Source organism: Amblyomma americanum, chromosome 8 (genome assembly GCF_052857255.1).
Source record: "Amblyomma americanum isolate KBUSLIRL-KWMA chromosome 8, ASM5285725v1, whole genome shotgun sequence".
In the NCBI taxonomy this organism is placed as follows: domain Eukaryota; kingdom Metazoa; phylum Arthropoda; class Arachnida; order Ixodida; family Ixodidae; genus Amblyomma; species Amblyomma americanum.
Genome location: NC_135504.1, coordinates 43,487,561 through 43,504,689, shown reverse-complemented (window position 1 = coordinate 43,504,689; position 17,129 = coordinate 43,487,561). Strand labels below are relative to the sequence as shown.

General features: G+C 42.3%; 1 pseudogene; it reads right to left on the bottom strand.

Annotated features, from left to right (window-relative positions):
* Window positions 1–13,884, bottom strand: part of LOC144102348 (plancitoxin-1-like) — a 39,410-nt pseudogene extending 25,526 nt beyond the window's left edge.
* Window positions 13,885–17,129: the final 3,245 nt, after the last annotated feature.

The window sequence follows — 17,129 nt, the reverse complement described above, 5'->3', positions numbered from 1 at the left end:
ATGGCTTTAGAATGTTTTACTTCAATTAAGAAACACAAACGCATCCTAGCTACGCACACGGCACCGCTAAGTTCAAATTTGTAATAGCACGGAGAATTGAGCTAGTTGTGGTAACATTCTTAAACACAGGGCAACTCGCTTGTCTACGCGCTTGTGCTTTTTCCGTTGCCCTGTGTATAAGAAAGTTCAGAGTTCCGCTGTAATATTATACCTTGTCATGGAATTTGGAAGTTATCATTTGAAACGTATAGTTGTGGTTTCTGCGTACTTATTTCACAACGTACTTTGCACACATGACATCAAAAAGAATTCAAACATCCCTCCCGATTCCATTGCAGTATGAGCGAACAGCAGGAGGATTTTGTATTCGATTATAATAATCCACGCAACCTATCAAATCATTTGCTGACTCAACCGCGGCCTTTAGGCGCCGTGTACATTGCTTCTGTATTTCTCTCTAACTGTGTATTAAGAGAGTAACAACGTCGGTTGCTTGTGCGCCCTGAAGATCTTTTTCGCTGTGACATGCTTCTAAGCGTGTGCGAAGTAATTTGTTTTCTTTTTGCATCAATTGTCCATCTTCTTTCCTTCTTGGCCTTATGCCGTTGCGCTGTAAAACTGTGAACTTAAACCTTAACGCCATAATAACGGACCTCACTCTCTTTCCTCGAGAGGAGTAGAGACGATAACCGGCACAGTGCATCTGACGTACACAGGAGTGAGAATTCAAGGGCAACATCGGCGAGTAACAACGATGGTGTTGACTTTGTTTACGTGAAAGAAAAGCGTCATGAAGAGCCTTCCCAGTCGAACACTCCCATGGCGAAGCGACAAACAGGCTTATGAAGAACACACTGCGTTTTGATCAGTCACTCACTGACATTCAGAACGACAACACCGCGAGTATTTAGAGAGGAGACAGTTGAGTGAGAGCAGGGTTTCGAGCTCGTCGTGAACAAAAAAAAAATATTAGTTTTGCTGTAGTTTCAAAAGAGTAAGGGCCCTCGAAAAGGGCCAGTGAAAAGTGTTCTGTGTTTTTTTTATTGACAAGTTTGCTTCCTTGTAAATACATGACAGTGGAGCTGTGACAGCTGCCGACGGAAGCCTCCGCTGACCTTTCTGTGAATACATCAAGAGGCTAGAGCCGATGGGTAAACAGGCTGACAACACATGTCCATGCAGAGTACGGCACCTGTGTCAGTTGCCTTTGCGCTGGTTAATCGTTAAATGGCAGCGGCGATAGTCGGCAGTATTTTTTCACCGAGGAGAGCAGGCGTATGCTTTGGGCAACGCAAAATGGTTTTCTTGTTGCCCTTAATCGCTAGCTGTGGAAAAAAACCTGTTGTGTCAAGACGACAAGACTTTTCATTGCTTACAACTGGATTAAAGGTTCCGTCACTGGACGATTCCTCTTCGAATCTTCTCATAAGTAACGCAACAAATTAGCGACAGTGAGCACGACCTCACTTTCACTACTGAGTGCTGAACCACGTGTAGTCTTGAATAAGATCACATAATCAAACTGCGTCGTTGTAGTGTTAATGAGAAATGAAAGGCGATCGACACGACATGGCTAGAACTTGAAGAAGTCAAAGTGCTTAATGTGTAGACGAATAAGGTTGTGGTTGCGCTGCCCTCATGAAAACTATTAAGACAGGAAAGTTTTTTTAGGGGTTGCTTACAGCGGCATTTTCCACAGCATTTCACGCAGTGTTTTCACCATTTCTCCTTTTACTGGTTCATAAGTCTGAGGCCGAAGTTTCAATTGACCTTTTGCTGTTTTTAGGCCCCTTAACTGGGTCGGTGTTGTTACCCTGCCCTCACGCTAGTATTTCTGTTTTCGCATGATTCATCACGTTTCACTGCCTCACTTTCAACTTTAATGTCGTTGATTGTTGTTTTACGTTCCGCTGTGTATGTAGCCCCCTCGGGTTTCATCGGCTCATCTTTGTCTTTACTCTTGATAACTGTTGTTTTGCACTTTACCATTTAAGCTGCTACAGCGCGCATTTTTATTACGTCACTTTTCGCTTTTACTCCAGTTGTTTGTTAACAGATAATTTTCTATTTTACATGTTTGATTTGGTAACGCAATCATGTGCGGTGCAAATTAAGAATTCGTTCTTGATTCAACAAGCCTCAATAAATGTTACCAGGAACATTGTAAATATCTCTCGCTTGTCTATATATGTACATGTAAGAGTAACAAAGGCGGCTACGGGCCTGTGTTCTCGCTTTAAATAGCCTTTGCTTTCACTTCCTGGATAAACAATTTACATTCTGCGCCTGCGGTGCCCAATTCATTTGTATGCTTCCTGACCTCGTCCTTTTGCTCAGTTTATAACATTCCTTAATCCTTAATACTTAAAGTACTGAGTGGCTCTAGATTAAATAGAAGCGAAGGCTGAAAAGATCGCGGTAGTTATTCCCAGCAGTGCAGCCAAAAAGAATGATTACACGTAGATGATGAATTCAAGAGAAGGACATCGGTAAAGAACTCTTCCATCATACCTCGGCTACGACAGAGATGTAAGAGCATATATGAGGGCACTCTTAAATGCAGAACTCTAGACATGACGATCATCGTCTGCCGGTCAGTGGTGCCAATGGTATACAACCGAAACGAAGGTGTGACATCACAACATTCCCACGTGAGCAAGATAGAGTGGCCCCATTGTTAACAAACGTAGCAACATAAAAACTGTGAATTGATAGTATGCTAGCTAGAGACTTCAAAAACTACCGTCCTATCTTTCTCGGCTGAAGAGCACTTAGTCCTCTGGCATACACGTCTGGAATAAACATAAGCAGTTGAAAAAAAAAGGGTACGAGTGAATAAAATATTGTGCCATAGGAAAAAAAAAACTGCTGTTGGTGTCTGTTACGACTTTGTTTACTCGTGGAGCTTAACAGTCGCCATTTCTCTGTTAAAGCTTGTGCCGTTAGCACTGGTTAGGAGAAGGTTGTTTTTAAGAAAGGGATTCAGAGGTATTAAAGAATGCACTTCAAAAGAACAAGTTCATTTGCTAATCTGCCTTTTAAACACTACTGGCTCTTCAGATCCATACAAAGTCACACTTTTACGACCGCTAATAAACAGACATTTGCGATGTCATTGTGTTTTCTGGAACACAAACTACAGCATTTGAAACCGTACGTCCCACACTCCTTTGTTTAAGATTTTTTTCCTATGTTGTGCGCTACTGGTGCTGGTCGATTCAAAAGCATGGCCTATCATGTATAGTTTGGTAAATGTATATGCGTGAAGAATACACTGATATCAACGATACAAATAGTCTCACGAAGTACATAGGTTACTCAACTCATTTAAGAAAGAACTTTCAGCACACCAAATACTCCATGGTTTCATGTGGTGTTTGGTCTATACAATTAATTTGTTTTCTGAAAACGCAGTACAACACAGAGACTCATTCTAATGTGCCGGGCGCCTGACGAGGATGCAGCTTGTGATGAAAAGCGAGTTCAGATTCTCAGTAAATTAGACGTAATCTCATACCGAAGTGCGATAAAGTTTTCAAGTTTGATATTAGGCAGTGGTTTCGACAAAGCAGAACAAGCATAGATTGCCTGATAAATTATGAACATCTTACGTTTACTCAAGCATTTGATTAGGGAACTCATCCCCAGACGCCCCAGAGTGTGCCTTGTAAGGAGTGGCTGCTTTTCTTAGGCCTTCCTAACCGGTTGAAAAGTTTTTCCTTGACGAGCACTTGACGATGAGTGACACGTCAAGCGCTCGTGTCCTTTCCTCATAAAATTGTAGTTCAAATGTGTTTTTTACTTAGGCAGTACATAAGCGACATTCTTATGTACATTACAATTTTTCTCTGAAGAATCCTGTTCTGCTTAGCATGTCGTTGTGATAATCGACTTTTTGTGCCCTTTCCGCCTAAGAAAAAACCCAGAAATGTGTATCAAGGCAACAAAATGTCGTTTTATTCTAGTGCATACAAAACATATGAAGTAGGTTTCACTGAGTAAGAAAAGTTTGGAAAGCAAAGCGCGTGCTGCTCTTCTATTGGTGAGTAAGAAGCAGCATGCATACATTCGTAGGAAGGGCACGTTATTGCATACATGACAAAAGTGAAATTGCTTGACGTCAGTGGTTTGTCGTATTGGGATGTTTTATTGCACAGCACACCAGGGAGTGCAGGGAGTTTTTGTTTTCACTGAGGTTTTAGCTGACACTTTAATGGAGCAGTAGATCCCGTATAGTGTGCTCTTTGCACTAGGCTACGCGCTCGTAATATTATATCGCTAGTACTTAACCTTCGACTCAACGCACCCCCCTCCCCCCCTTAACCTGAGCCAAACTTCAAACTTTACGATGAAAGCCTTTTCGCACCCAACAGCATTCGTAATGGCTGAAACATTGTGTCACAATGGACCTTTACGTTACAACATGCTGAGTCGATGACACCCGAATCATTTTGCTTTGGAGAAATCGCCCATATGGAGAATTGGACCCAGTCAGGTAGCAGTTCTTTGACCTAAATTATTTTCACAGAACACAAACGGTAAGCGTTGGGCTATGGAAGCAGAGACAACTGATTGTATATGTCTGCTTCCTTGCAACCTACCATATCACTTTTTTCTTTGCTGGAATCGATCAAACTTTCATTTAACTACGTCATTAAATTACCTCTGTAGTAACAGCGTATCGCTATTGGTCTTAGAGCAAGCCTCGTGCGCACTCAACAGTTTTGCATATAGCGAGTTCGGGCTTTTATTCAGTAGCGCCGAAAGCCACATGGTCATCTTTTGTATTTTATCCTTCTATGATGCACATTTAATTAGAACCTATATTCGCAGTTTTATTTTCGGATTTCTCCTAAATTGTTCTAACGGGGTCTTTATGTTGGAAGAGTGTTGTTTACACGGCAACTCAAATCCTGCCCTATAATATCATGGGGATGAGCAGAACAAGCGGCCTGCGCGCTCAAGGCCTTCTAATAGCCAGGGCACCCCTACATAGCTTCCAAGGAAAATTACGTTATCGGAATTAACTGTGCAAGGAATAAAATATAATAAAGACTACCACATCGACAAAGATATGTGCATAAATCTTTTCAAGATATATCCATGATATTTTCAGTATGCATTTTGTACTAGAAACAAAACTGCACATGTGCGAGAGGGAAAAGCAAAAAAAAAAAAAAACTTGCGGACATAACTCATTGCTCTTACCTCTCATTTTTTAGGGAGTCATACTCAGAACACTCAGCCCAACCAACTTTCACTGTAGACGAAATCTTTTTCAGTTGGCCTCAAATAACCCAGTCATGCGGCAACTGCAGGGCACAAAATCCAGCAAAATTTTTCACGTACTACCACCGGCTCGCCCCTGTTCTATTTCCCTTCCCTCGGAATCTACCTCTTTACCCTACTGTCGGTTATGTTAGCATATGCTTTTACCTGGTTAATAACATCGACTTCATGTCGCTAGGATATCACTTATCTTTGTTCCCTGACGCATGGTTCCTTTTTGCGCCTCTAATCGTTTCGTTATAATATTCTACTATTTAGCTTGCTACGTGCAAGCAGTTTAATCGGAGGTCTTTTATTGCCCTGCAAATTTCTTAGCAGTGCGTGAGTAATGACACGAATAACTACCATTGTCATATTGTAATTGAGCTGGATACAAGAAAGGATCTCTTTTAGTGGTAACGCTTTTGTAGATTCAGAGCAGATTTAAGACAAGCTAGCCGGACGAACTTCGACCTCGTTGCTCCTAGGGCTGCCTGCATTTTTTTGTTCGATAAGAGAAGCACACACAGGGGAATGATGTTGCAGCAATACTAGTGTCGGAGAATACGAAGAACAAGAAGAACAAGAAGTGCGAAGAAAGTGTTTCTCCGTTACTGCGCAAAACACGCTTCCAGGCGAAAGACGTGAAGAACTTCGCAGCGGGGCCGGGGCGGTCGTCGACGCACTTCCCCTGCACCGCCCTGGAGCCTTCCGTGAATGACGCCACTGATACAAAGCAAGATTTTATGATGTCCACAATAACGCCGAAGATGCTTTTCTGGCAAGCCTTTCCGGCACAGAGTGGTGCGCTCCCAAGCATGGTCACGGTGCTAATAGGTTTCCCTGATCAAATTTCTCCGAAAAATGGTTAATATATTTACCTTCGAAACTCACGAGAGAAGTTAGGACATTGTCCGTTCTATTTTATTATTGAATTTAACGGAAATGCCGCGTTTTTGTTTCGGGATCCCTAAACGTAAATATGTCGGTGAGACCAGTGAATAAAAATTATAAAAACAATCGCACGCGGATTTTAACACAAGCAGAGGTATGCTTGGCGGCAGTGGGAGGAAGTGATCATGCAATCCTTGCTCCATCTCAGGTTATGAGTTGAGCAAGAAAAACAGCCGTAACGCCCAAAGAAATCTCAAAAAAGGAATGGCTGCACAACATGTGAGAATGAAGCAGTTAGCATGTCCTTGAAAAAAAAAAAAGAGAACAACATGCTATCAAACTGTTCCTTTCTATTGATTTTTGTTTTCTTAACAGTTCTACTTTTGGGCCCCATGTAACTAAACTGCCCATCACCCTTGTCATGCGAACATTTCTAAAAATCTATGAATGAAAGCTATATGCCGCTGCTCTGATGGCAGATTATTATATTTCAGGGTGCTACACGCAAACAATTGGTGTACATTTCAGTGCACAAGAATAGTTGTGTCCGATATAAGAACCCGATACGATGCCGGTGTTGTAAACTATTAGAACTCGAGGAGGTTTTAATGCATAAATTTCTGAGCATCGCCATTGATAGTTACAGTTTGATTTCCAGCAAACGTAAAAAAAAAGGAAGGAACATGTTTATCCGCAGCAACCGGAACCCAGAGAGCGGTCACTCCAGGGACTTAATTACGAAACGCAAACATTCGCAAAACAATATCAAAGTTCCGCTTCTATTGATCGGCCCGGAGCAAGGTCAGGCATTGTTAAGGCCAAGAAATAGAAACTGGCTTTGAGTTTGTTCTGAAACTGTCTTCCGAATGAGACCGTTCGGTATTTCGGCCCCACGTCTGTAATCTGGGAAATTTCTGAACATGAAGTTCATTCATCGTGTCGTCGGTACAGCCTTAACTAATGGTCTAATCCTGGATTTCAGTCCAGAAGTTAGAGTGACCCCAATTTTTTTTTCAGCTTTAGAGGTACTTTGTTATTCCACTTTAGGTTATTAGGTTTTATTCTCCTTTTGTACTGTTCTCTGCGAACTCGTAGGGTGAATCTGCTAAAAATAATCGGTCTGCATCGTACAAGTCAGCACCGTTGCAGTGCGCCCATATTAAAGCATGACGCTCAGCTCAATAATTGAGAGCCTCGCGTTTCGCAACAACAAACAGAATGTGTCATATAAATTTCTGTAGTCATAAATATTTGTTATTCCCGTTGCCCATTAAGAGTATTTTTTGTGGCTGCGCGGTGTAAACGAAAACAGTTCGTGCGATCATAACAGGTTATTAAGAATTCACCAGTCAACATCCTTTGCTTTTGCGTCCTTTCATGATATTCTTCTCTTAGCGAATGCAGAATGGGCGTTAAAACACGTCGCTACAAGAAGCACGCTTAACTATTCAGCACGGTCTTCATTCTAGTCAAGATACTGCGCCAACATTAGTGAATTGGTAGGGCAGTAGAGAACTCAGCCCTTTATACACTTTTATCAAGGCACGCCTTTCTAGTAGGAACAGTTGAAGATGTAAACATCTGAAATGTCGTCTGCTACCTTTTAATTTGCTCTTGACATGTTTACGCCTTCTCATGCAGTTTTTCAAAAGTTTTCTGCAGCGCATGTGCATCATGGTATGTTTGTGGAAAATAACAGCTTCACCAAGGGTGTGCACTTGTGCATGTCGGTAGATACGAAAATAAGAACGTAATACAAAAAACACGAATGACGAAAAATTGAGGCAGACAGAATTCGTACCTAGTACTTCGTTTTTATTGCGCCACACTTTCGTGTCAAAATCTGCACTCGTGGAGCATGATTTGTCAGATTCAACCAATTGCCCACGATGTCGTGTTTCTCAGATCTGAGACGCTCTATACGTCTGTTAGCAAGTTAAGTGCGGTATTAAGTTTTGAATGTAAGGAAAAAAACTGCTCCTTCTTGGAAGTACGAGAAAGACGTCTTGGCCTCTTTGCGGAGAAGTGACCTTTGAGAAAAAAACACTTAGTGCCACGTCATCTGTGCACTTTTCTCTTGAAGAGGGACAAAGAAACGAGGCATCGGCGAGCGCGACTTTTGAATGTCATTTCTGTGGCAGTAGCAACAGCCGCATGGAGCGTGTAACTAAGGGTTCTTTTAAAATTGTCTCCGCGCGCCCGTACGATATTTCTGTGGTTTTCTATTGCTATACAAATCAAACAAATTATGCAGCAAAAGTTTAAGTTAATATATTTATCATCAGCACCTTCCCCAGCCCCCCGCCCTGATCAAAAGCAATCTCGTCGACATGCCCCATTTTTTTTTCTCAACTCAGACTTCCTACATGATCGACGCAATCAAACTGCACTTATACACACATCTGCACTGTAGTTGCCATTCACTCTTGCGCTAGCCCCAGTAGTTTTTGGCTCAGTACCAGGCCAATGTAGGTCGGTGCTGCACGCCTCAGCATTATGGCAGGCAAGTTAATTGAATGCAAAACAAACATGCAGTATAAATGTATATAACGAATGCCAACAGGTGGCTCACTTAAAAGTTTATTAACCACTAACTAATCATTAGCACTGGCAAGGTGAGGTATGACTCAGGCATGATTCTTGCTACTACTGGGATCTATCACCAAAAACTCGCCGGTTATGACTGCTAACGTAAGAGAGTACAAGGCGTCCTAATCCGAAGCACAGTGGAAATGTGTCTGGTCTCCAAAGCGTGCATCTAGCATATATATGGTCAGGCATAAGTTCCCCTTCTTTCTTATGAAAGTGAAGCTTTGAAAACTATATGCATTATTCAGATCATTACTGGTAGCTTAGTTGTCAAAATCATAACAGAAAATAGAGCCCGATGGTTGTGCGACACTCTGAGGATATAGTTGCGACGTATTGATGGATGCGCAGTCGAAAAAGAGCTTTTAATGCGCTGTTAGTTTGCAGCTGTATACTATTTAATACCGCTGCTGCAGTTGCCCGGCGATGAAGAGACTCAAAGACCTCTACACCAGTTTACTTCCTCTTCACATTATCATCATCATCATAGCCTGACTATGCCCACTGCATGGCAACAGCCTCTCCCATGTCTCTCCAATTAACACTGCCACTGATGATTACGTAAATTATCAATGCGGTGTTTCTATACGGGTGCAGAACGGCTGGCAATCCTTTTTCTGAGAAATTAAATATTGCGATATTAAATGAAAAATAATAATAAAAGCTTACAATATTAAATAAATGTCAATCAATGTAGAAGACACCGATTTTGTTCGGGTGCACAGAATCGCTCCAGTAGTTTCCCAAAAGTCAAGGCCTATTATAGTTAGGTTTGCCAGTTATAAAGTTGAAGAAAAAGTATTCAGCGCCAAGGAAAATTTGAAGGTATCGGACATCACTGTATCGGAGGACCTCTGTCCAGCTACCAGGTATGCATGCGAAAAGCTAATCCAATCCGCCAAGGAAACGGCACCCACCGAAAAGTTTATTCTCCGGTATTATAAGCTGGTTTTAAAAAAATAAGTGTCTCCTTTACTGTCCGAGCACTGATTGTGTCCAGGAGATGAAAAGCGCACGTGATAATACGAGCGAGACACAATGAAACTCCTCTCCATAACTAACTGTCCTTAAGCATAGATCTACCCAAACGCCCCAAGCTATCTCGGTCTTGTTTACTAATATACGCAGTGTTATCCATAACCGTGATTGCTTGTCCTGTGCAGCAGACAGTACGTCTTCTGACATAATTGTGTTAACAGAAACTTGGCTACAGAGTTCTGTAGGCGACAACGAACTGTTTTCCTCGCAAGAAAACTACAGTGCATTTCGATGTGATCGCTCTTCAGACCGTGGTGGCGGCGTGTTAATAGCAGTGTCTAAACACACAACCCTTCCATATTAAACTCACCACACCATTAGAATTGTTTTGCGTGCAGGTAAAAATTAACCACCAAAAACTTTTATTCTGCGCCTCCTATCGTACACCATCTGCACCCACTGGATTTAGTCGTGATCTTAACGGCACCTTAAATATACTTTATACTAGTTTCCCCAATATTACAGTTTTTTTGTGATTTCAATTTTCCGGATATCGACTGGTCGTGCCTAGGTATCGGAAATGACGGCTCATCCGAGTAAAAAAATTTTACATTGCTTTGTTAGAATTTTTCATTATTTCAGGTAATTACTGGAGCAACGAGAATTACTACTTCCATCTTATTGCATCTGTTATTAACCACCGTTCATGATTTTGTTTCGAGTGTTATTTATATGCCTAGAATAAGTGAACATTTACTCTTGCACATTACTCTTTAACTTATCAGTACCTGTATTGTGTAACAAAAAGAAAATGATCTGCAATTCCCGTAAGCCTAATTTCTCTGCAATAAATCAGGCTATGAAAGTTTTTCTGTACCATTTTATTCATAGATTTCAAGAGCGGCCGGTAAACTAGAGATTGGTATTGTTTAGAAGCAAACATATTAAGCTAATTGATCTGCACATTTTGTCACATATATTAAGGAGCCTAAATTAAATTTGAAAGGTAAGAGGTGTGAAGAAGACGAAATAGATTAGCCGAAGATTAAAGAAGAGGAAGAAGAAGAATTCTTCGAGGTGGAGAGAGATGATTGGTGGAGAAGCATTCGGTGAGGTGGAGAAAGATGATTGGTGGAGAAGAGAAGAAGACGACGACAAAGCTTCCGTGGACTAACACCGAGGATATAAAAGGGTGAGGGAGAACGAGGCACGGGGGGAACAGCAGAGAAGCGGAGGCTCCGGCGTGTCAGGGACACATCGGCTGGAAGAGAGCGGCGCCGTCTACTGCTCCGGTGAGCTCGCGTTCTACGGCATCGCATCGTGGACTACCTGCCGTTCCTCAGCCCGTTCCGGGGAGTCAACGGACGACGCTACCACCTGATACGGCCAGGAGTGTCTCCAGCGTTGTTGCCACCCATCCGGGTGGTGCCCCCCACGCCAACAATAGCGGCATCACCTCCACGGGCGCTTGGACCGGGAGTTTATAGGACGCAGCCAGCGACGCCGCTAGCAACGCCAGCCCAAGCACGCCGAACGCCGCCTCGACGCTGGCTACGGGATCCATACAACGCCGCAGCCGCACCGAATCAACCCTGAGCACGAACGCCGACCGCTAATAGTAAAACACTAGTAGTAGATGCTGATAGCAGTGTGCCCGGGTCGTGTGTATTATAGTTTTTGTGTTTGTTAATTTTGTTAGTTTTATGTTCTAGTGGGTGTGTCACGTAGGGTGTATTAAATGTGCTCTTGTGTGGGTACACCTGTCGCCTAGCCCATTCTTTCGGTCCGAGTGTTCTCCGGAGAGATCCGTGACACATTCCTCGTAAAATCATTGGGACGAACCGACACGCACCATGGTACAACACGACGCTAAAACGCCTCGCGAACAAAGAGTTTTCTAAATTAAAGTATTCTCAAACGCAGAGACTTTGCTGAACACTAAAATAAACTCTCACAACTTATAAAATTACCTTGAAAAAAGTAAAACAATGTTTTTTTTAATTTCACACTGCTATCGCTGTTCTCAAATAATCCGAAAAATCCTGGAGCATGATAAATAAACAAGACCAGTCGGCAATATCACTGGTTGATTGTGAGTCTAACCAAATACCTATATGAGTAACTGCGCTAACATTCTAAATAAGACCTTTGCTCAAACGTTTTCATGCGACCATGGTTTTGTCTCTTCCTATATAAAACAGTGCATCTAAAATTTGCCATGGGTCCCATTAGATTTGATAACGATTAATAATTGGCTGATTAAAACTGTCCTCTTCTTGTTGCCCCGATAATATCAATACCAAGGTGCTAAAAAACACTAAAACTTATTCTGCAGTCATCTTGTCTAAGGTATCCGAATAGTCACTCACTACAGCTTGGGATAATGCCTGACGACTGGAAGATAGGCAGTGCAGTTCCACTCCATAAATAAGCCGACAAGCGCGCGGCAAACAAATATCGACCAATATCTTTAACGTGTATATCTTGCAAAGTCATGGAACGCGTCATTTTTTCACCCCTAGCAAGCTCTTTAGAATCTACATCATTTTTTTCACCTTTTCAACATGGTTTGAGAACGCAATTTTCGTGTTTAACACAGTCGCCTTCACAAATGATATGCATTGTTCACATGACGGTTTCGAAATTGATTGCATATATTTAGATTTTCGTCGTGTTTTCGACAAAGTGTCTCACAGGCTCCTTCTTTACAAAATGTGTAGAGTAAGCTTAATATTGGCCAAAACATACTAAAATTCATTGAATGCTTAACTAATCGCACCCAATTCGTTCGCGCTAATGGCTACCTGTCTTCGTAAGTTTATGTAATTTCAGGTGTCCCACAAGAATACGCGCTTGATCATTTTTATTTCTCATCTACATCCACGACTTGTCTAATAATCTGAAATCAACAATCAGGCTTTTTTTCTGATGATTGTGTCATATATCGGTCAATAAAAACTACTATCGATATCGGTGTGCTTCGAGTTGATCTTGATGCTGTTTCCGACTGTGCTCTGCATGGAATATGACACTCAACACGACTAAATGTAAAGTAATGCGCTTTTCTCGTGGCGGGATTATTTATTCTATTTGAAATAACCTTAATGTGGCCTCATTAACATCAATAAAATTATATAAGCACCTTGGCGTTACGGTCGCATCAAACTTAACTTGAAATGAACACATTATTTACATTATCGGAAACGCTAATCACATGCTAGGCTATATTAAACGTATTTTTTCCAAAAGCGCCGTCATCTGTGAATCTAATACTTTAAAAATCACTCGTGCGTTCTAAACTGGAATATGCTGCGTCAGTGTAGGGTCCTCACGCCGATTCATTAACCAATACTCTAGAACAAGTTCAGAATGGCGCCGCACATTCCATTCTCAGTTACTATGCTCGTTTGTTACGCGTAACAGTCATGAAAGACACATTATCACTAGGACCTTTATCGCTATGCAGAAAATCCTCCCGCTTATGTTTTTTCTTTAAAATTGATGACACAAATAAAACCCTGAAAAGTGCACTTATCACACCACCGGCACATGTGCCATCCCGTGTCGATAGCCCCTATTAAGTAGGAATACCTCGTTTTCGAACTGAATCTTACAAAATTCCTTTTTACCTAAAACTTCGTCGGAGTGGAAGTGCCTGCCTAGAAAACAGGTGCTGGCCGACAGTGTCAAGGAATTCAAAAGAAACCTATGTGTGCACTCTAATGCTGCTTGATTTCTTTTCGCCAAATGTTCTCGCAGTTCAAGTTCTGTACTACTGCTTACCAGCAATAATGTTCTCCGTTGTACGCTACTTCCTATCTTCTTCATTTCTTGCTTTGTCGAGTTCTACTGCCTATATGTATATCTTGAGCGTCTTTGCTTTTAGGCTGGTGAATCTGCCCTTTCCAGTGTTTCTCGCATCATGTAATTTGCTACTAACACGTGTATTTTTTGTTCTGCCTGCTATTGCTACAATTTTATTGAGTAATCTCTGCATTGTAAAAATTCATTTGGCTTCATAACTTTTAATGTTATGTACCGCTGTTTCCCGTCTCCCTCCATTTATTTTTGTTTGTCCAGCCCCACTCCCCTCTATCATGCTTAGCCACTCACGTGTGTGGATCGCTTCACCCGCTGGTCCGAGGCGTTGCCCATTGCTCACACTACTGCAGAGGCAGTTGCTATGCTCTGGATGGCCGGCTGGTTGTCTCGTTTCGGCTGTCTGTCTGTCGTCACCATCGACCGAGGCCGCCAGTTTCAATCGTCCCTGTTCACCACCCTTGCCATCACACTGGGCGTCCGCCACATCCATGCGATCACCTACCATCCTACGGCGAATAGCATGGTGGTATGTGTTCTTCACCAATTGAGGGCTGCCCTTACCACTTATCAGCCAAGGAAACGCTTGGTCGGCCACCTTCCCCTTCTCCTTGTGGGCATCAGCTTAGCACTGAAGACTGACCTGGGTTTCTCTTCTGCTGAACTAGTACTCGGCGTTTCCCTCCACCTCACCGGAGAATTCTCGCCTTCATACCTCCCGCTCATCCATGATGCTTCCATCTACCTCATGGACCTGCGCAACACATTTCGACACACTGCTCCTGAAACACTTGCTGACCGCCAAGCACAGTCCGTGCTTGTCAGCCTCGACTTGGACTCCTGCAGCCATGTCTTCGTCCGCCGTGAGAACGTCCGTCCACCCCTAACACCTGGCTATGATGGACCACTCCGCGTGCTTCGTACGACTAAGACGTTCACACTAGACATCAACGGTGCTGCGAGACTTCAACTCGCCTACATTCCCTCCCCCCTTCCCCCTCCATCTTTGGTCCGTCCAGTCACTTTCTCTGCGACTCTGCCATCATTCTGTGCGGCCTCATCCAAACATGTCCGCTGGGCAGATACTGCGGCTTCCGCTCTGCAAGGGGGGGGGGGGGGGACTTTGTAGCGCTCCTCGCGCCACGCTCTGGTCGCTGGCCAGAACTCGCACCTTCCGCAGCGCCCGGTAAGGAAGAATTGGTCGGCACCAGGACGCCACAGCGCGTGCAGCGCAATAAAAACGAATTCGAAGACCCAACGCTGCGGCAGCGAGTTCTTCCTCGCCTCAGCTCCGACAGGATGATTTGTTATTAAAGGTTTATTTACTAATTCAGCTTTCTGAAGATTTTATGCAGGTGGCACGGGTAAAATTCGCAGTTGTTTAAACAGTGGCCGGCTAGGGCAGTTACCTCTGCGAAGGATATGGCACACGCGACACGTTTCAGCAAGCGAATAATCGATTATCTATGTTTTATCGGTACTGCCCCAAGTTTATGTGCAGTAGCACAAAAAAATGTGCACAAACAACAAATACAATGGGCCTGAAATCGGTCCACGAAAACACTCTCGCGTCCTTAGCAAGATGACAGCCATACGCTAATTTAGAACCACACTTTAATTTGTTGTTTCCAGTGCATATCAGGCTTGAAAATAACACACGTAGATTGTGTGGGAGTCCCATAACATATTCGGGTCTCCCTGAGTGTCTGCCACCGTGAGAGACATTAATCAAAGATGTACAATTCAAGATCAAAGTTAAAAATTACGAATAGTGTTCTTTTTCCTTTAGTGGAAAAGGTATACTTAGCTTTCTCGGTGTTAAGTGTCAGCCGACTAGTTCCGAACAACTGCGAAATACAACTAAGTCCCTCGTTAACTCTGTCCTTCAGGTCCTGTAATGTCATTGAAAGCTTCAGAATACTTCAAAAACGATGGCTAGTCATTAATTTACATTGAAAACAGAGTGGGCCCGAGTTCAGAGCCCTGCGAACGCCTGTTGTGATCTTTTGAGGATCTAAAACATAGCTTTCAGCAACGCTTTGATCCCGTCCCAAATTATCTCTCTTAAAATAAATCAAAATTTTTCCATGAAAGCGGAAGACTATTTTCTGTAATAATATCGAATGGTAAACCTTGTGAAAAGCTTTTGATACGTCTAAATAAAATACTACATGTAATTTGCTACATAGTGCGGTATTTATGAGCTGCGTTAGGACGACAAATGATGTGAAGGTGGTTCTTTGTGGTCGAAAACCTTGTTTATTGGGACATGGGATGTTGTACTTTGTTAAAAAGTTCTGCATTCGCTTAAGAAACACTTTTTCCAACACTGTAATAATTACACCTAGTATCGAATTTGGCCTATAGTTTGATAGCGTCGACAGCTCTCTGCCTTTAAAGAGAGGAGTCACTTTAGAGGCTGTTACTCCACGAGGATACACACTGCTTTAAACTATGTTAACTAAAAGATATAATAACTGAGTATTTAAGATGTCAATATTTTTAATGTTCTCACAGGGATTGTGTCCAGACATGCCGCCTTGCCTACTGAGAGACTGCCGACCGCTAGTACAATTTCTTCTGCCGAGATGTCAAGTAATCCTAAAATATTGCAAACCCGCTAAGGCATCCTTAAGAAGCCTTCATCAATGTTAATCTTTCATGCTAACGTTGGCCATATGGAGGCAAATCAAGCATTTAATATTTCAACCATATTTCTTTAACTGATTAAAGTAAAATATTTACACTTGAAGGAAGGCCGATGGCTTAGTTGGCTATGACCCAGATTTTTTTCGTATTCCCCCCGTCTTCTGTACAAGTGAAAAATTATATACATTTTTCTGTTTTGCATAATAGAGATAGGTTGCGGTAGCGCCTAAATTGACCTATAGAATGAGTCGTTTGATCTTAGTTGATTCCATTAATGGTGCCATTTGTTCTTTTCCTTCACCACGTTTAATATATCAGTTGTAATCCAGGACATGTAAGCTGGCTGTATCTTTTAGTCGACAGCGCAGAGCTACCGTTATTTGCTGTTTTCAGAGGAGTTAGTAATTGTTTGAACTCTGTGTTGACATGGCCGTCATAGGACCAATCCAGCTCGTTAGCTTAAGTATTTTGCACAGTGAGAAATAATTCATTTTTGCAAGCATTTTACTTTCAGATATCGTTGTTTACTTACATATAATTTTTAAATAGGCTGAAATGGCAAGTGGTCACAAGTCATCTGAGCACAAGTGCCTGCTCGTACACCTGAAATAATGTTTCATAGTGCATAGTAAATAAACGTTCTTGAGAAAGTGGTTATATGGGTTGAGTCTGAGATAAGGTTACGTTAGGCAAACGATTCGAGGTGAAAGGTGTAGTTATTTTTTGTGCCAGATGATAGATCATTATTCACATCTCCTGCAAAGATTACACAGCAATGTCCACAAAGTATTTCTGTAATCATTGCTTCAACTTTTTCTATAAAGAGTGTTACCGATAAATTAGGTTGCCAGTATAATACTCGAACTATCAGTCCATCCAGAATATTTATTAAAAGTGACTCAATAAAATTTCTCGAAGTAGATGTCACGGTA